The sequence below is a fragment of the Triticum aestivum genome, chromosome 1A (assembly GCF_018294505.1).
Source record: "Triticum aestivum cultivar Chinese Spring chromosome 1A, IWGSC CS RefSeq v2.1, whole genome shotgun sequence".
NCBI lineage: Eukaryota > Viridiplantae > Streptophyta > Magnoliopsida > Poales > Poaceae > Triticum > Triticum aestivum.
Window position 1 is genome coordinate 328,810,123 of NC_057794.1, and position 15,248 is coordinate 328,825,370.

The window sequence follows — 15,248 nt, forward strand, 5'->3', positions numbered from 1 at the left end:
GACTGGATCTTTTGTACCATGAATTACAATGTTTAGTCGCTGCTTGAACTTCGGAGGTGCTCTGCATTTATGTTTTGCGGTCTCAGAAAGGGCCAACGAGATACCATTATTGTCATATTATATCATGGTTGTTTTGACAACGTGTTGCTGTTTGAGATATCTTATTATTGCTCACTAGCTGATTATGTCATTGATATGAATCATTATAATTTTTAAGAGTTATTGTTGACATGGTTAGTTATAATGTTGGCTGAAAACCTGGGTGCTGTTTAAGCTTATTTATGCAAACAAGAGCAAAAGAGTTCGTAAAAGTTTTGCTTTCTCACTTTCAGTTTATCAACTGAATTGCTTGAGGACAAGCAAATGTTTAAGCTTGGGGGAGTTGATACGTCTCCAACGTATCTACTTTTTCTCATGATTTTCCTCTTGTTTTGGACTCTAATTTGCATGATTTGAATGAAACTAACCCCGAACTGACGTTGTTTTCAGCAGAACTACCATGGTGTTGTTTTTGTGCAGAAATAAAAGTTCTTGGAATGGAACGGAAATTTTTGAGGATTTTTTATACCAATAATAAGAATTTCTGGAGCCAAGACCCACCGGAGAGGGGCCCCTGGGTGGGCACAACCCACCAGGGCACGCCTCCCTCTCCCGGCGCGCCCAGGTGGGTTGTACCCACCTGGTGGCCCCGCTGATGACCCCCCTGATACTATAAAATCACATTATTCAGAAAAAAGGGTAGAAAGAATTATCGCGATCCACGAGATGGAGCCGCTGCCAGGCCCTGTTCTTCCTTGGGAGGGTAGATCTGGAGTCCGTTTGGGGCTCTGGAGAGGGGGGGTCTTCGATCTTCGTCATCACCAACCTATCTCCATCGCCAATTCCATGGTGCTCCCCACCGGGAGTGAGTAATTACTTCGTAGGCTCGCTAGTCGGTGAGGAGTTGGATGAGATTCATCATGTAATCGAGTTAGTTTTGTTAGGGCATGATCCCTAGTATCCACTATGCTCTTAGATTGATGTTGCTATGACTTTGCCATGCTTAATGCTTGTCACTTTGGGCCCGGGTGCCATGATTTCAGATCTGAACCGTTTATGAATTCATCATTATATCCATGTTTTAGATCCGATCTTGCAAGTTATAGTCACCTACTACGGTTATGATCCGGCAACCCCGGAGTGACAACAACCGGGCCCACTCCCGGCGATGACCGTAGTTTGAGGATTCATATATTCACTATGTGTTAATGCTTTGTTTCAGTTCTCTATTAAAAGGAGGCCTTAATATTGCTTAGTTATCAATATGGACCCAGCTGCCACGGAAGGGTAGGACAAAAGATGGCATGCAAGTTCTTTTAATAAAGCACGTACGACTATTTACGAAATGCATGCCTACATTATAATGATGAACTGGAGCTAGTGTTGTATCGCCCCAGTTTATAACTGTCTCATGATGAATATCATCCAATAAGTCACCGATCCAATGCCTACGAACTTTTCCATGTTGTTTCTGCTAGGTTACTATTGCTATCATCACTGTTACACTTGCTACAAATTACTGCTATCACTGTTACTGTTACCGTTGCTGTTGTCACTACTATCAAAACTATCATATTACTGTGCTACTGATCATATTGCTGCAGATAATTAATCTCCAGGTGTGGTTGAATTGACAACTCAGCTGCTAATACCTTCAAACATTCTTTGGCTCCCCTTATGTCGAATCTATAAATTTGGGTTGAATACTCTACCCTAAAAAACTGTTGCGATCCCCTACACTTGTGGGTTATTAGGCGTACGCACATAGGCATCCCAAGAGTGCGACATGAGCATGTTTGAGTTTGTTCAGCCTCGGTATAATGATTCTAGACTAGAGATCACGAAAACAAGTCCATTGGCTTCGACCCTTGCCCATAGTCAGACCTCGTCGTTGATACTGCAGACAAGTTTGTCCCTGGATGGCCGGAGATTGTCGAAGAGGGCGGTGTTGCATTGTTTCCAAATAGACCATGCGGTAAGGGCAACGAGGGAGTTGAGGCCCTTTTGCAAGCTCGTCGGTGATGCATGTAATGTGGCTGACCACCAAGCAAAGAAGGTCGCATCATTGTTGGGCGGGAGCAGTGGGAGACGACACCAAGATAGAATTTCATGCTAGGTGATCTTTGAGAAGGTGCACTAGACGAGTAGATGATCGATGGTCTTGTGCTCCTGTCAACAGAGTTTGCACGGGGGGAGGGGTCATGTGGCAGATGTATGACGCGCTCTTCGCTCCGCGGTCCAGCATCGGTCGAGGGAGGCCAGCCAGAGTAAGAATTTGGAGTTCATCAGCGCCCAACACTTCCAGATGAGCCGCGAGTTTGGCACAAAGGTAGAGCCCAGGAATAGCGCCTTGTAGGCTGAGCTGGCCGTGTAGTTCCCACTTGGGGTCCACTTCCAAGAGATCTTGTCAAGCTAGTTAGAGAGCTCGACCAGCTGGAATCTCTCCCATTGGCCGAAGTACTCAATGGTAGTAGCTGGTCCCATGGAACCATGTATGTCGCAAATCCAGGTGATAACCCACAAGTATAGGGGATCAATTGTAGCCTCTTTCTATAAGTGAGAGTGTCAAACCAAACAAGGAGCTAAAGGTAGAATTAATATTCCCTTCAAGTTCTATCGACCAGCGATACAACTCTATGCACACTTAACATTCGCTTTACCTAGAACAAGTATGAATCTATTTTGTGGGTGTAGAACTAGAACTACTTTGCAAGAATAAAATTAGGAGTAATTTGCAAGATGATAAAAGTTAGTTGTTTAGTAGAAAGTTTTTTATAACACAAGAGAATGATTTGTCCCTATGCAATTGATAACTATATGGGTAATCATTATTGCAATTTTATATGAGGGAGAGGCATGAGCAAACATACTTCCCATACTTTTGGATCATATGATGATTGAAATTCTAGCAAGCATCCGCAACTACTAAAGATCATTAAGGTAAAACCCAACCATAACATTAAGTAACAGGTCCTTTTTACTCCCATACTGTGACGCCCCGAGACGTTGCACCGGGTGTCTTCTAGTTATGCGTCGTTGTTGCCATGTCAATTGCTTGTGTGTTGCATCTTGCCATGTCATCATGTTCATTGCATCATCATGTTTTTAAAACTTTCATCCGTCCGGGTCTCCCAGTTCCTTCCGTTGTCCGTTCTGAGCCCAGACACACTTGCACGCGCCCGCGGCACGTCCGAAATATTATTTTATAAGTGGCCAGAAAATTTTCTCGAAATGGGATGAAAGTTGGCGTGCGGTGTTGTTATGTTGTCAGTAGGCTGCCTGCCAAGTTTCATCGCGCTCGGAGTTCGTTTGGTGCCCCAACGGATAACTATAGCGGCAGTATAATCGGTTAAACCGTGGACGTTTTCGATCTCCGAAGACTGCTGTCGGGCCTCTCTCTCTCTCTCTCTATCTCTCTCTCTCTCTCTTCTCAGCCAAGGCCTCTCTTCACAGCCCACTCCCACTCTAAACCAGCCCACCTAGGCCTACCTAACCCCCTCTTGATCGGATCCGTCGGATCACGATCGGAGGCTCCTAAAACCCCTCATAGCCCCCAAACCCTAGCAAATTTGCTATATATGGATACCCATAGTCCATTTTGGGAAACCTATCCCCCTTCCCCTACCTCTAGCCCCCCCTCCTCAGATTCCATGCCACCCCACTCCCACCTCGCCACTTGGCGCCGTCCAACGGCCCAGCCGCCGACGGCCGGACGCTCCCCACCAACCCGCTCGCGCCACCTCAGCCCGAGCGCCGCCCTCCTCCATTCCGCAACCGCCATGTGTCCCCACCACCTCACCCGCGTTCCCCTGGTCTTCCCGCGCCGCTGCAAAGCCCACGGGCCCACCCAGACCCGCATCAGGCCCTGGAAGCCCATCGGGGCCCGGGTGCTCCGCCGCCCCATGCTCGAGCTCCCCGTGCGGGAGAGCGCCAGCGCCGACGACGACCTCGCAGGGCCGCCTGTGCCAGCCGTCGCCGCCCGTCGCCAAGCTCTTCCGCCGCTGCTAGCCGAACCTCGCCGCCCGCGCGCGCTGCACCCTGCCGTTCGTTGGAGAACGCCCGCGTCGCCCTCATATCGCCGGATCTCGCCGTGCCCGAGGTCCCCTCGCCGCCAGCCACCGAAGAAATTCCCCGTCGGCTCCGTCCCACCATCCAGCCGCCGGATCCGCCCGGCTCCCGCCGTCATCAGCTCGCCGGAGCTCCATCCCATCGCTGGAGACCCTAACGCCGCGGCCTTCCTCAATCCTGCAGACATGTGGGCACACGCGCCGTCGTGTCTTCGCACGTGGGCCAGCGACGCCGCGCGGCCCAGATCCCGTCGCCCTGCTGCCTGGGCCTCTCCATTCGCAGCGCCCTAAGGCCCAAGCGCTCCCCTCGCCCGACATGCATGCCTCTCCACTGACCGGCCTGCTATGGCCCAATGTGAGCAGCCCCAGCCCCTTCAGTTTCGGTCCGAGTCGTGTTTTTTTTCCGCGGAACAATTTATCTTTCATTCAGGAGTCTGGCAGTTTTACAGAAAAGACCTTCATGTTCATGCATATCCTAACTCACAAACTATGCATCATATGTAAAAACTTCATATATGTAAAATGCTTAGTTTCTCATGTACTTTCATAATATGCAACTCTCATCCATGTTTAAAATGTTTAAAATGTTGTTTGTGTTTATTTTGCATAAATGCCATGTTAAAAGGGTTTATTTCATAACTAAATAACTGTAGCTCCGAATTTAATAAACTTTGTATGTAAATGGGGTTGAAAAATGCATAGATTAACATGTTGCACTTTATTTTCCTATTTAACAACAATAAAATATGGTTTTAGGCAGAACAGTACCAAATCTAAAATATGCACATGAGGATTTTCCAGAATTGTTGTTTGTTGTTTCCGACCTCATTTAAACTTGCCAAAATAGTTAGTTTACTTATGCCTCACCCCTTGCCATGTTTAATAACATTGAATATTGTTGGCTACATAAACGAGAGAGAACTAAATAATTGAATGTGGTGTTTCGTCAATATGCAACTCGCTGCATATTGAGCTCCACTTAATTTGTAGTATCGTCACCAAAAAACATACAACTCAAACCAATCACCATCATTAATCAACCCATAGGACAAAAGAAATCTACTCAAACATCATAGGACTACCACACATCATTGGATAATAATATATATCGTTAAGCATCATGTTCAAGTAGAGATTACAACAGGGAGAAGAGGTGTTACACCGCTACATAGAGGGTGCGAGAGTTGGTGGTGACGGCGGTGAAGATGTTGGTGTAGATCACCGTCACGATGATTGCCGCAGCGGCATTCCAGCGCCACCGGGAGAGAAGGGCAGAGAGCCCCCTCCTCCTTCTTCTTCTTCCTTGCCCTTCCCCCTAGATGGGAGGAGAGTTTCCCCTCTGGTCCACGGCTGCCATGATTCCCGGAGGGCAGGAGCCCCTCCGAGATTGGATCTCTCTCTCTCCCTCTCTCTCTCTCTCTCTCTCTATATATATATATATATATCTGTGTGTGTGTTCTTTTCTGTTTCCGTTTCTATTTTCTGGCTGCAAACAGTTTCTTAAAATTTTTGAGATCTGTAATTTCAATTGGGTTGAATTTTTTAGGAGATTTTTATCTGGATAATATCTTGCTTGCGACAGAAGGACATCTGCAACCGACCTACGAGGTGGCCATAAGCCTGCTGGGCGCGCCTAGGGTAGGGGGTTGCACACTTTGGGCTTGTGGGCCCCTCGAGCATCGTCTCATGTTGGTTTTTTTCTGAAAAATCACATATATTCCAAAATAATTCTTCGTATATTTTTATCGCATTTGGATTTCATCCGGTATGGATTTTCTATGAAACAGAAAACATACAACAAATAGGAAGTGACACTGGGCACTGGATCAATATGTTAGTCCAAGAAAATCATATAAATTGTTGCCAAAAGTATGTGAAAGTTATACAATATTGACATGAAAAAATAAAAAATTGTAGTTCGAACTACTACTAGTTGTAAGATTATTTTTCCTATGGCAACAATGTTCACAATGGTAAAACCTATAGTTGTGCCAAATTTTAACTTGTTATCATGAAGTATGCCATGGAAGTGGCCGTGGGCATTTGCCTTGAAATCCATGCAACTTCATACTAGACAATCCATTTTGTGAAGGGTTTTTTAACTTGTGGTATTGCAAGTTTATGATTTTTCTCACCTACTAGTTCACACAATAGGGCTTCATGCACAAGGATTTTAGTTTTTTTAGTTTTTTATTTTCTTTGATTTTTCCAAAAAAGGGGTAAATTTTGAAATGTAGAACTTTGGTATGAAATGGTTCAAAATTTCAACTTTGGTTGCCCTAAGTAGATGTGCCACCAACATAGGAGCATAAAATGATTTTTTTCAATTTTCAATACCAAGCTACATCACACTCGTAGTTCAAATTTAAGAAAAATCTCATAATTCACTGGTAATGCAATAAATCTTGGAAATATAGCAACAATAATCTGAAATTCATGAAACTTGGTCGGTGGGATTCCAATGTGGTGTACCTTCTATGAAAAATGATAAGAACAAGTTTTATAACTTATTTCTGGTACTTCCTTCACAAAAGCCATTTCTGGCACTTGAAAATGGAAATAATACTTTTTATTAAAAAATTCATGTGGCAACAATGTTCACAATGGTAAAACCCATAGTTGTGCCAAATTTGAACTTTTTCTTTGATTTTCTTGAAATTGAAAAATAGTAGTGTTGTTCTCTAGTTTGATGAGATCAATTGTGAAAATGATGCCACTTGTAAAAAAATAAAAAATACTTTTATTATAGTAAGATCATCTATGCTTACTTTGAGAAAGAGATGATCCAATATCAAATCATCATCTCCACCAAGCGAGCATTGATGTTACAAGAGTAGTTTGTTGCATATGGTCCTTTCTGCTATTTAAGAAGGTCAGCGAGCCTCTCACGCGGCGATGTGGGACTAAACAACATCATTCAGTATGGTGTTGTGCTGAAGGGGGCGGGGGGGGGGGGGCTGCTCGGACGACGTTCGTGGAATCATGGGCCGACGTCTTAGTCAATCCCATCAGCGTAAAAATGTCCATGTTTTTGTAAAAATCCATTATATTCACATTTAATTTTCTAGACGGTTTTACAATTTTTTGATCTAAAATATATTTAAATATTAAAGGAAATGACAAAAATAAAAAGAAAGAGATGAAAGCTACCCTAGCAGCCCAGCCCACCTACAGGCAACCCCGTCTTCAACCTCGCGCCTAGTGGCAGTGGACGACGCGTCCGAGAGTGCCGACTCCTGCTTCGCGCCTTCGACGCCATCCTCGTCCCCAACTCTATGCCAAGAGATAATCACGATATCACTAGTTCGAACCTATCTACTATCCATCACTATCCCCTCACATTGTTAACTCTCCAACCATGACCAAGAACGCCATGACCGCACCGACGTCAACCAACATAGCCAATATAATGTGTTACCCTCACTTTATCGCCCTGTCCTTTAGCTACACCTTGTCACGTTAACCTATACGACGAAGACTGCTAGACCGGACGCCTTGAATCGTCTCCTTCATTGTGCACATGAAAGTGCGTTATATCGACTAGAGGGGGGCGAATAGGTGATTTTTATGAAATTCTTCACTGAGGAATTTGCCGGTGAGGAAATTCCTTAGCGAAGAACTACTAGCAGCGGAATGAGTACTCAAAAGTAAACATAACAGAATACAAGCATAGTCATCATGATGAAATGAAGACAGGCACAGAGTACAGGAAGCGTAAGCACAGGATAACACAGGATGAAGACAAACAGACTGAAGAAATTAAACTGAGGAAATTGAGAAAGTCTTCAGTCAAAGTCTTCAAACACTGATATGAACAAGCACACAACATAGTTATGAGGAAATGAAAGAGTTGAGGAAATAGAACCAGTAAGCTTGGTGAAGACAATGATTTGGTAGACCAGTTCCAACTGCTGTCTCAATTGTACGTCTGGTTGGAGCGGCTGAGTATTTAAACTCGAGGACACACAGTCCCGGACACCCATTCCTGAACACGCAGCTCAAGACACCCAGTCCTCACCGTATTCTCCTTGAACTAAGGTCACACAGACCTCGTCCAATCACTCGTGGTAAGTCTTCAGGCGACTTCCAAACCTTCATAAACTCGGTCACTCGGCGATCCACAATTCCTCTTGGATGCTCTAGACCATGACGCCTAACCGTCTGGAAGAAGCACAGTCTTCAAAGGTAACAAGCGTCGGATCCACGCAAGATCAATCTCTTCTGTGATGCTCAATCACTTGGGGTTTGTAGGTGTTTGGGTTTTGGGTTTTTGGTTTTTCCTCACTTGATGATTTTCGCTCAAAGTCTTCAGAGGATGGGTTGCTCTCAAATGACAAGTGTCAGTTTCTCTCGGAGCAGCCAACCAGCTAGTGGTTGTAGGGGGCGGCTATTTATAGCCTAGGGAGCAGCCCGACATGATAAGACATAAATTCCCTTCAATGATATGACCGTTAGGTGAGTAGATATTTTGGGACAGCTGGCGCATAGCACAACAACGGTCGGAAATTTGAGTATCAAATTCCTCAGGGCTATCATGTTCCTCACTGTGTAGGAAATCCGCACTGGCGTGTCGGATTTCGGGTTCCGGCAGACCCTTGAGGTTTGAACGCTGGGGTGCGCGCGGATATTTCGCCTTCTACCTACCTGCGCCCCTCCGCCTCGCTAAGATCTAAGCTATGGAAAGAACAACACAAGATACACAGGGTTTATACTGGTTCGGGCCACCGTTGTGGTGTAATACCCTACTCCAGTGTGTGGTGTGGTGGATTGCCTCTTGGGCTGATGATGATGAGCAATACAAGGAAGAACAGCCTCGCGAGGGTCTGTTCTTGGCTGAGGGGATGAACTGCTAGGAGGAGTTCAGTCACCCTTCTCTCTCTCTCTCTTCTCGATTCTCTCTCCCATTTCGATCCTAGCTAGTTTCTCTCTTGGCTTCTAGATTCTCCCTTCTTGATTCCGATCCCCCCTACCCTGGGGGTGGCTAGTCCTATTTATAGGCAAAGGCCCTGGGCCTCTTCCCAAATATTGAGCGGGAAGGGCGCCAACAATTGGCCATTTTGAAGGGGAACATCTGGTACACTTATCCTTACTAAAGTTGGTCCTCGCCTGCCAAAGGCTCTGGTGGTGACGCTGGCTTGGGCTCCACAATGACTTCCTCCCTGCCGTTGGACTGGTCTTGGTCTCGTTGCACCGAAACGGGTGCCTTTGCTTGATGCTCTCGCCTGCGCTTGCTCCCTTTGCACCAAAGAGGAAAGGAGGACACTGCGCGGGCTGGCGCCCGCCTGGCACCCTTGGTCGTCATGGCTTGCATCACGGGCACCTCGTGAGGTACCCCGCCTTGATCTTTCCGCCTCCTCGCGAGCCAGCCTGATGAGGCCGTGCCTGAGGAAGCTCCGTGTCGTCCGCCCCGCGAGGCTTGGCCCCTCGCGAGGGTCTTGGGTCTGTGTTGATGAAGATGGGCCGTGCTGGGCCCCCTTCGAGCCACGCCGCAGGCCGCAGGCAGGCAAGTCTGGGGACCCCCGTTCCCAGAACGCCGACAGTAGCCCCCGGGCCCAAGGCGCGCCCGGACTTGGCCGTGCAGGGAGGCGAAAGGGCAAGGGCGAAGCGACGCGGGCCCTAACAGCCTGCGGCCTTGGGGCCGCGTGGCGGTTGACTGGACGTGGGCGCCTCAGCAACCGCGCGAGTTGATAAAGGACCGACATCTGCCTAGGCATTGCCTTTTTGCTTTCTCCGGTTGCTGCTCAGATCCCCTTTCTTGCGCCTCTCCTTCCTTCCTCCAAAATTTCCAGATCTACTCCGACCGCGTGACCTAGGAAGCCATGGCGCCTCGTCAGTCCCCGGCCGGAGCTTGGTACTCGTCTGCCCTGGACTCGCCGAACGTGTCGGAGGCGAGCCTCGCCCGGTTGCGCCGGATGGCGGCGGCGCAGGGCATCGACGGGGCGAAGGTGTTCAAGGCCGGCTCCGCCACCCCTGAGGGCCAAGGGAGCACCTTCTATCCGTTCTTTGTAAGCGCCATTGCTGCTGGCCTGGTGCCTCCCTTCTCCGAGTTCTTCTTCTCTGTCCTCCGCCATTATAAGCTACAGGCTCTGCATCTCCACCCCAACTCCGTCCTTCTCCTGGCAATCTTCGCCTATTACTGCGAGGCTCACGTAGGGGTGCAGCCCTCAGTGGCCTTGCTGCGCCACTACTTCTACCTCCGGACCTCTCGCGGTCCTGCTTCCGCGTGCGCGAGCTTCATCGCGTACGGTGGCGCCATTGCCATTTCGAACCCCGGGAAAAGGATTGAGGGCTTCAGGAGCAAGTGGGTCTTGGCAGATGCTGGGCGCATCCACCCTCGGCTGATCTTGCCCACGGAGCAACCCACGAGCTCCAGCGATTGGGGTCGAGCGGAGCTCGCGGACCCCCGCGCGAAGCTGGTGTTGGAGAAGATGGACGCGGATCTGAGGCCGGCCAACATGGCGGCGGCGAAGCTGACCGGCGCATCGCTGCTGAGGGAATTCCTGGAGCACCAGCTGGCTCCGCTTCGGCAGTACTCACTTCCGATGTGGAGGCCCCATCCGAGCCCCGCGGCCTTGGCCGACGAAGATCTGGCTGCGGTCCTCCAATCTCTGGTCGGGGGCGATGTGGCGAGGTTGGAGGGCGCTCCTACGCCCTTGTTCCTCCGTGATGACTGGGAGCAGGTAGTGGAGTCCATGCCCGTCTTCAACGGGGACGGGCCCGTGCCCATGGAAACTCCCGGGGAATCGGTGGACGTGTCCTCCGACGACTCCAGCGAAGAGGAGGAAGGAGGGGAGCGGGAAAAAGGGCCTGACTCCGAGGCGACTGACGGAGAGTCGAGGGCTCCCCTCCCCCGGCGCAGGTCCCGCGCTCTCCGCCTCTCTCCGAGCGATGACGACGAGGATGATGACGAGCAGGGCGGCGGGAGCTTGCCCCCGATCCCGAAGAAGGACAGGACCGGGCTGATCTCCCGCGGGTCTGCCCCGGCCCCGAGGCGGACCGCAGACGCGCCTTCCGCTCCCGAGCTTCCCAAGGTTGACCCTTCCAGCCGGCTTTCAGGCTTCAAATTTGGCCGGAGGCTGCCTGAGCTCACTGGCGACGACCCGTAAGCGCTTGATTCTTGTCTTTATTTCTTGTTCTGCTGCTGAGGCTTGACGTCCACATCTCTTGGACAGGCTGGCGCCCGCAGCAAAGAAGCCGAAGGGAGCTCCTGAGGTTCCATCCGTGGCAGCGCCTCTGCCCACGAAGGAAGGTGACCGCGACGCACGGGCTTCTCCTGCCCGGTCGTCCTCGCGAGGCCTGGCTGAGCCGGCTGGGGCGAGCTCAGCCCCCATGGCCCAAGTGACTCCTGAGGTGCCTTTGCCTGCTGCCGCCACTACAGCCGTTGGGGCGCAGCAGGCTCCGCCTCAGGATGCTGTGGTCGCGCCGCCGCCTTCTCCTCCTACTCCACCGACTGCTGTCTCTCCGACTCCTCCTGCCGTTCTGGATCGTGCTGCTGCTGAGCTGGACCGGCTGCGGCAGGATCTTCTTGGCGCCGACCCTCGCTTGGTGGCCGGGCGCTTGGAGCTGGCTTCAGGATGGATTTGCTCCGACGCTTCGATTCGGGCGGCGCTGGTCCAGGCCTCGACGGCTTGCGATGAGGAGAGGCAGGCCGTCCTTGAGGCGAAGGCTGCTCGTGACGCAGCCCTGGGGGAGGTAGTCGACGTCCGTGGTCGCTGCAAGGCGCTGGAGGACGAGCTGCAAGGCCTGCGGGACCAGCTCGCGAAAGAGGCCCGCCTTCGCCAAGAGCAGGAAGAAGGCGTGAAGGCTCGCGAGGCGGCCGTCAAGGAGAGGGAGGTCAAGCTCAGGAGGCGCCGTGACCGCCTAGGCGCGCTGGAGCAGGAGTTGGGGGCGAGGAAGGTCGAGCTGGACGACAAGGCCCAGGTTCTTGCCGAGGACCGCGTGGCCTTCGCGGAGATGGAGGCAAAGGCTCGCTCCTCGCTGAGGACGCTTTACGACAGCGGCCTGGAGAGCCCGCTGGCTGGCGCCGAGGACGGCCCCGCCAAGCTGCTTCCCTTCCTGGTTCGCGCTCTTGAAGATGTCGCCCTTGGCCTTGGCCCCACGGCCGAGGCCGAGGCGCGTGTCCTGTCTTCTGCAGCGCTGACGCGGGTCCTCACCCACATCTACCTTCGCGATCCCGGCGTCGACCTCGACAGCCTGCTGGAGCCAGTAAGCGGCGAGCGTGCCGCTGCCGCTGCCGAGGCCGTGAAGGGTCGCGCGGAGGCTCTGCTGGGGAAGTTCCGGGCCTTCAGCACCAAGCCGAAGCAAGGCGCTGCCGACCCCGCTGCTCCATGAGGCGAACCCACTCCGCGCTGCTCCACCGCCGACAAGTGACTCCGTTGTGGCTCCTGTCCTGCCTTTAATTCCTGCACATGTATCATGCCTCGGGGAGGCGTTTAAACTTGCGTTTGGCATTGAGATAACAGTGTGGACTGTAATATTTGCTTTTGAATTCCTTGAAATTTACGCTTTTCCTTCCTACTTGCTTATGTTCTACGCCGGCAGAGCCCGGCCCCGCGCATACCTCAGCCGCCGTTAGCCCCGACCGGAAACCAGGACGGGACCAAGGAGTGAGGGGCTACGTGACAAGTTAGGCTCCTGAGTCGCGATGCTCAGGAGTCCCCCTTGGCGCACGAACAACAAGTAGGGAGGTGTGATGTGGGTGGATCTACCGTTCTACGTCTGCAGAGCCCGGCCGCGCGCATACCTCAACCGCCGTTAGCCTTTCGGAACTAAGGAGTGAGGGGCTACGTGACCAGTTAGGCTCCTGAGTCGCGATGCTCAGGAGTCCCCCTTGACGCTCAAACGGCCTTCGTACCTTGGCTCCGCTCGGGGAGAGACGCGCGACGAACCAGGCCCGGGGGGCCTGGCTGGGTGGCGTGCGTCTGGGCGTGACCCAGGCGCAGCCCCCGTGCCCAGCCCCCTCGCGCGGCACTCCCGAGGGGAGGCGTTACGATGAGGCTAGACACTGAGCTCTGGGCTCCCTGAGGTTGATGCGGCCCGGGGGCCGCCCTCAGTTGTTTATCACCAGCGCGGAGCATAGCGCTTCCGTATGTGTACGGGCATAGCCGCTCCTCGGCAGTGTCGTCAGCCAGCGCGGAGCATGGTGCTTCCACTGGTACGTGGGAGGGGGCTCCCCTCCGGGAGGAGCCCCCGGGGCGTGTACAGCCCCGCCCTGACACGTGGCTGGCACGGTAGGGCCTGGCGAGGTGTATCTGGGCACCCGTGAGCCAGCGCGGGACTCACGGGGCCCTACCTCTAGGCGGGTTGCGCCTGGCACTGGGCCTTATCTTGTGATGTGTCCCTGCAAATTTGGTTAGATGCCGACACTCTACGTCCTCGGGTCCCGGCCCTCGAGCTGGTCTCAGCCGTCGCTGGTATGCCAGGTCGCGATGCCGTGGACAAGGCCAGAGGGTGAGGGCTGGAGAGCCAGTAAGAGCCCTGAGTCGCGATGCTCAGGTACCCCCCCTTTAACGTGCAAGTGGTCGGCATGGAGAAGAAGAGGTGCCGTGGACAGGCATCAAATAATCAAGCATGGTGGGTCGAACGCATAGCCGGAAATAAACGCAAAAGGGATACATGCCGCTGGGTCTGGCCCGAGCGACTTGGGGATGATGCAGCCCGTGGGGCGCCCCCAACAAAGTAAGCTAACAACATGAAACAAAAGGGATACATGCCGCAGGGACGGACCCACGCGGCCTGGGAATAATGCAGCCCTGGGGGGCGCTCCCAGCTGGAAATGAAACTTGAAAGATGTCACCTGATGATGTTGAGGACGAAGGAGTGTTGGTGTAGCAGACTCGGTGGGCTGCGGAAGCCGATCCTCACGAGCCCCCAGGCCCAGGGGCCTCGGGAGGCTCCGGAGGCGCTGGTGGCTCCTCGCGGACCATCTCCATCTCCGCCAGGGCTGCGGAACGCCTGGCCTCTTGAGCCTCCATGATACCCCTCATGAGGCGCTGGTACGTGGCAGCCGCGTTCGGCAAGCCGTAAGGCATGCGAACGTAGCTGTGGGGTGGACCTTCGCAGCGCCCCACTCGCGAGGGCCAGAGGCGCTCCAGAGAGGCGACTCGATTGAGCCCTGGTATGTCGATGCAGACGCGCAGCCCACCATCCTCGCCTGGATGGGGAGCCACAGCTGGTAGGCGGCGGCCGCCTTTCATGACTCTTGACTCCTGTAGCTCCTGAATGGCCTTGCTGACGAACTCCTGAGGGTCTGGCTCTCCTTGCCTTACTCCTTCTTGAGGGAAACGTGCTTCGAAACACGCCTCCATGTGGTGCCCAAGCGCCTCCCTCGTGACCTTAGCCAGGTCGGTGGCCCTCCAGGGGAGAGCCCCCGAGCCCTGCCTGAGGAGGGCGCCGGGCGCGCTTTCCTATGCGATGGAAGGAGGTTCCCCCTGGGCAGGCGCGGGCCCTGAGGGGCCTGCCTCCTGAGGGGCCGGGCCGGACGATGTCTTCTTCTTCTTGGGGGCGGTCTCGGGAAGCCTCCTGCTTCCGCGATCCGGGTCTTCCAGTGATGCGGCCTGAAAGGCTCGTTCCAGGGAACACACCGCGTCCTTCTCTTCACAGGGCACCGTGATGACTCCGCCACTTCCTGGCATCTTGAGGACGTTGTAGCCGTGGTGAGTTACGGCCATGAACTTGGCCAGCGCTGGGTACCCAAGGATGGCGTTGTACGGCAGGCGAATGTGAGCGACGTCGAAGTCGATGAGCTCGGTGCGGTAGTTGTCGCGTGCCCCGAAGGTGACAGGGAGGCGGACCTGCCCAATCGGGACCGTGGAGCCGTCGGTGACTCCGGAGAAAGGCTTGGTTGGCTGAAGCTGGTTGTAGGGCACTTGGAGATTGTTGAATGTTTCCACGGACAGGACGTTGAGCCCTGCCCCGCCATCGATGAGGGTCCTGGTGACCACCACGTTGCTGATGATTGGGGAACAAAGCATCGGGAGGACTCCGGCTGTGGCCGCACACTTGAGCTGATCTGCTGAGCTGAACGTGATGGCGCACGCCGACCACCTGAGAGGGCGCGTGGCTTCGAGCTTGGGGAGGACTGCATTCACTTCGCGGGCGAACTGCTTGAAGATGCGTTGAGAGGCTGGGGCTTGAGCCCCG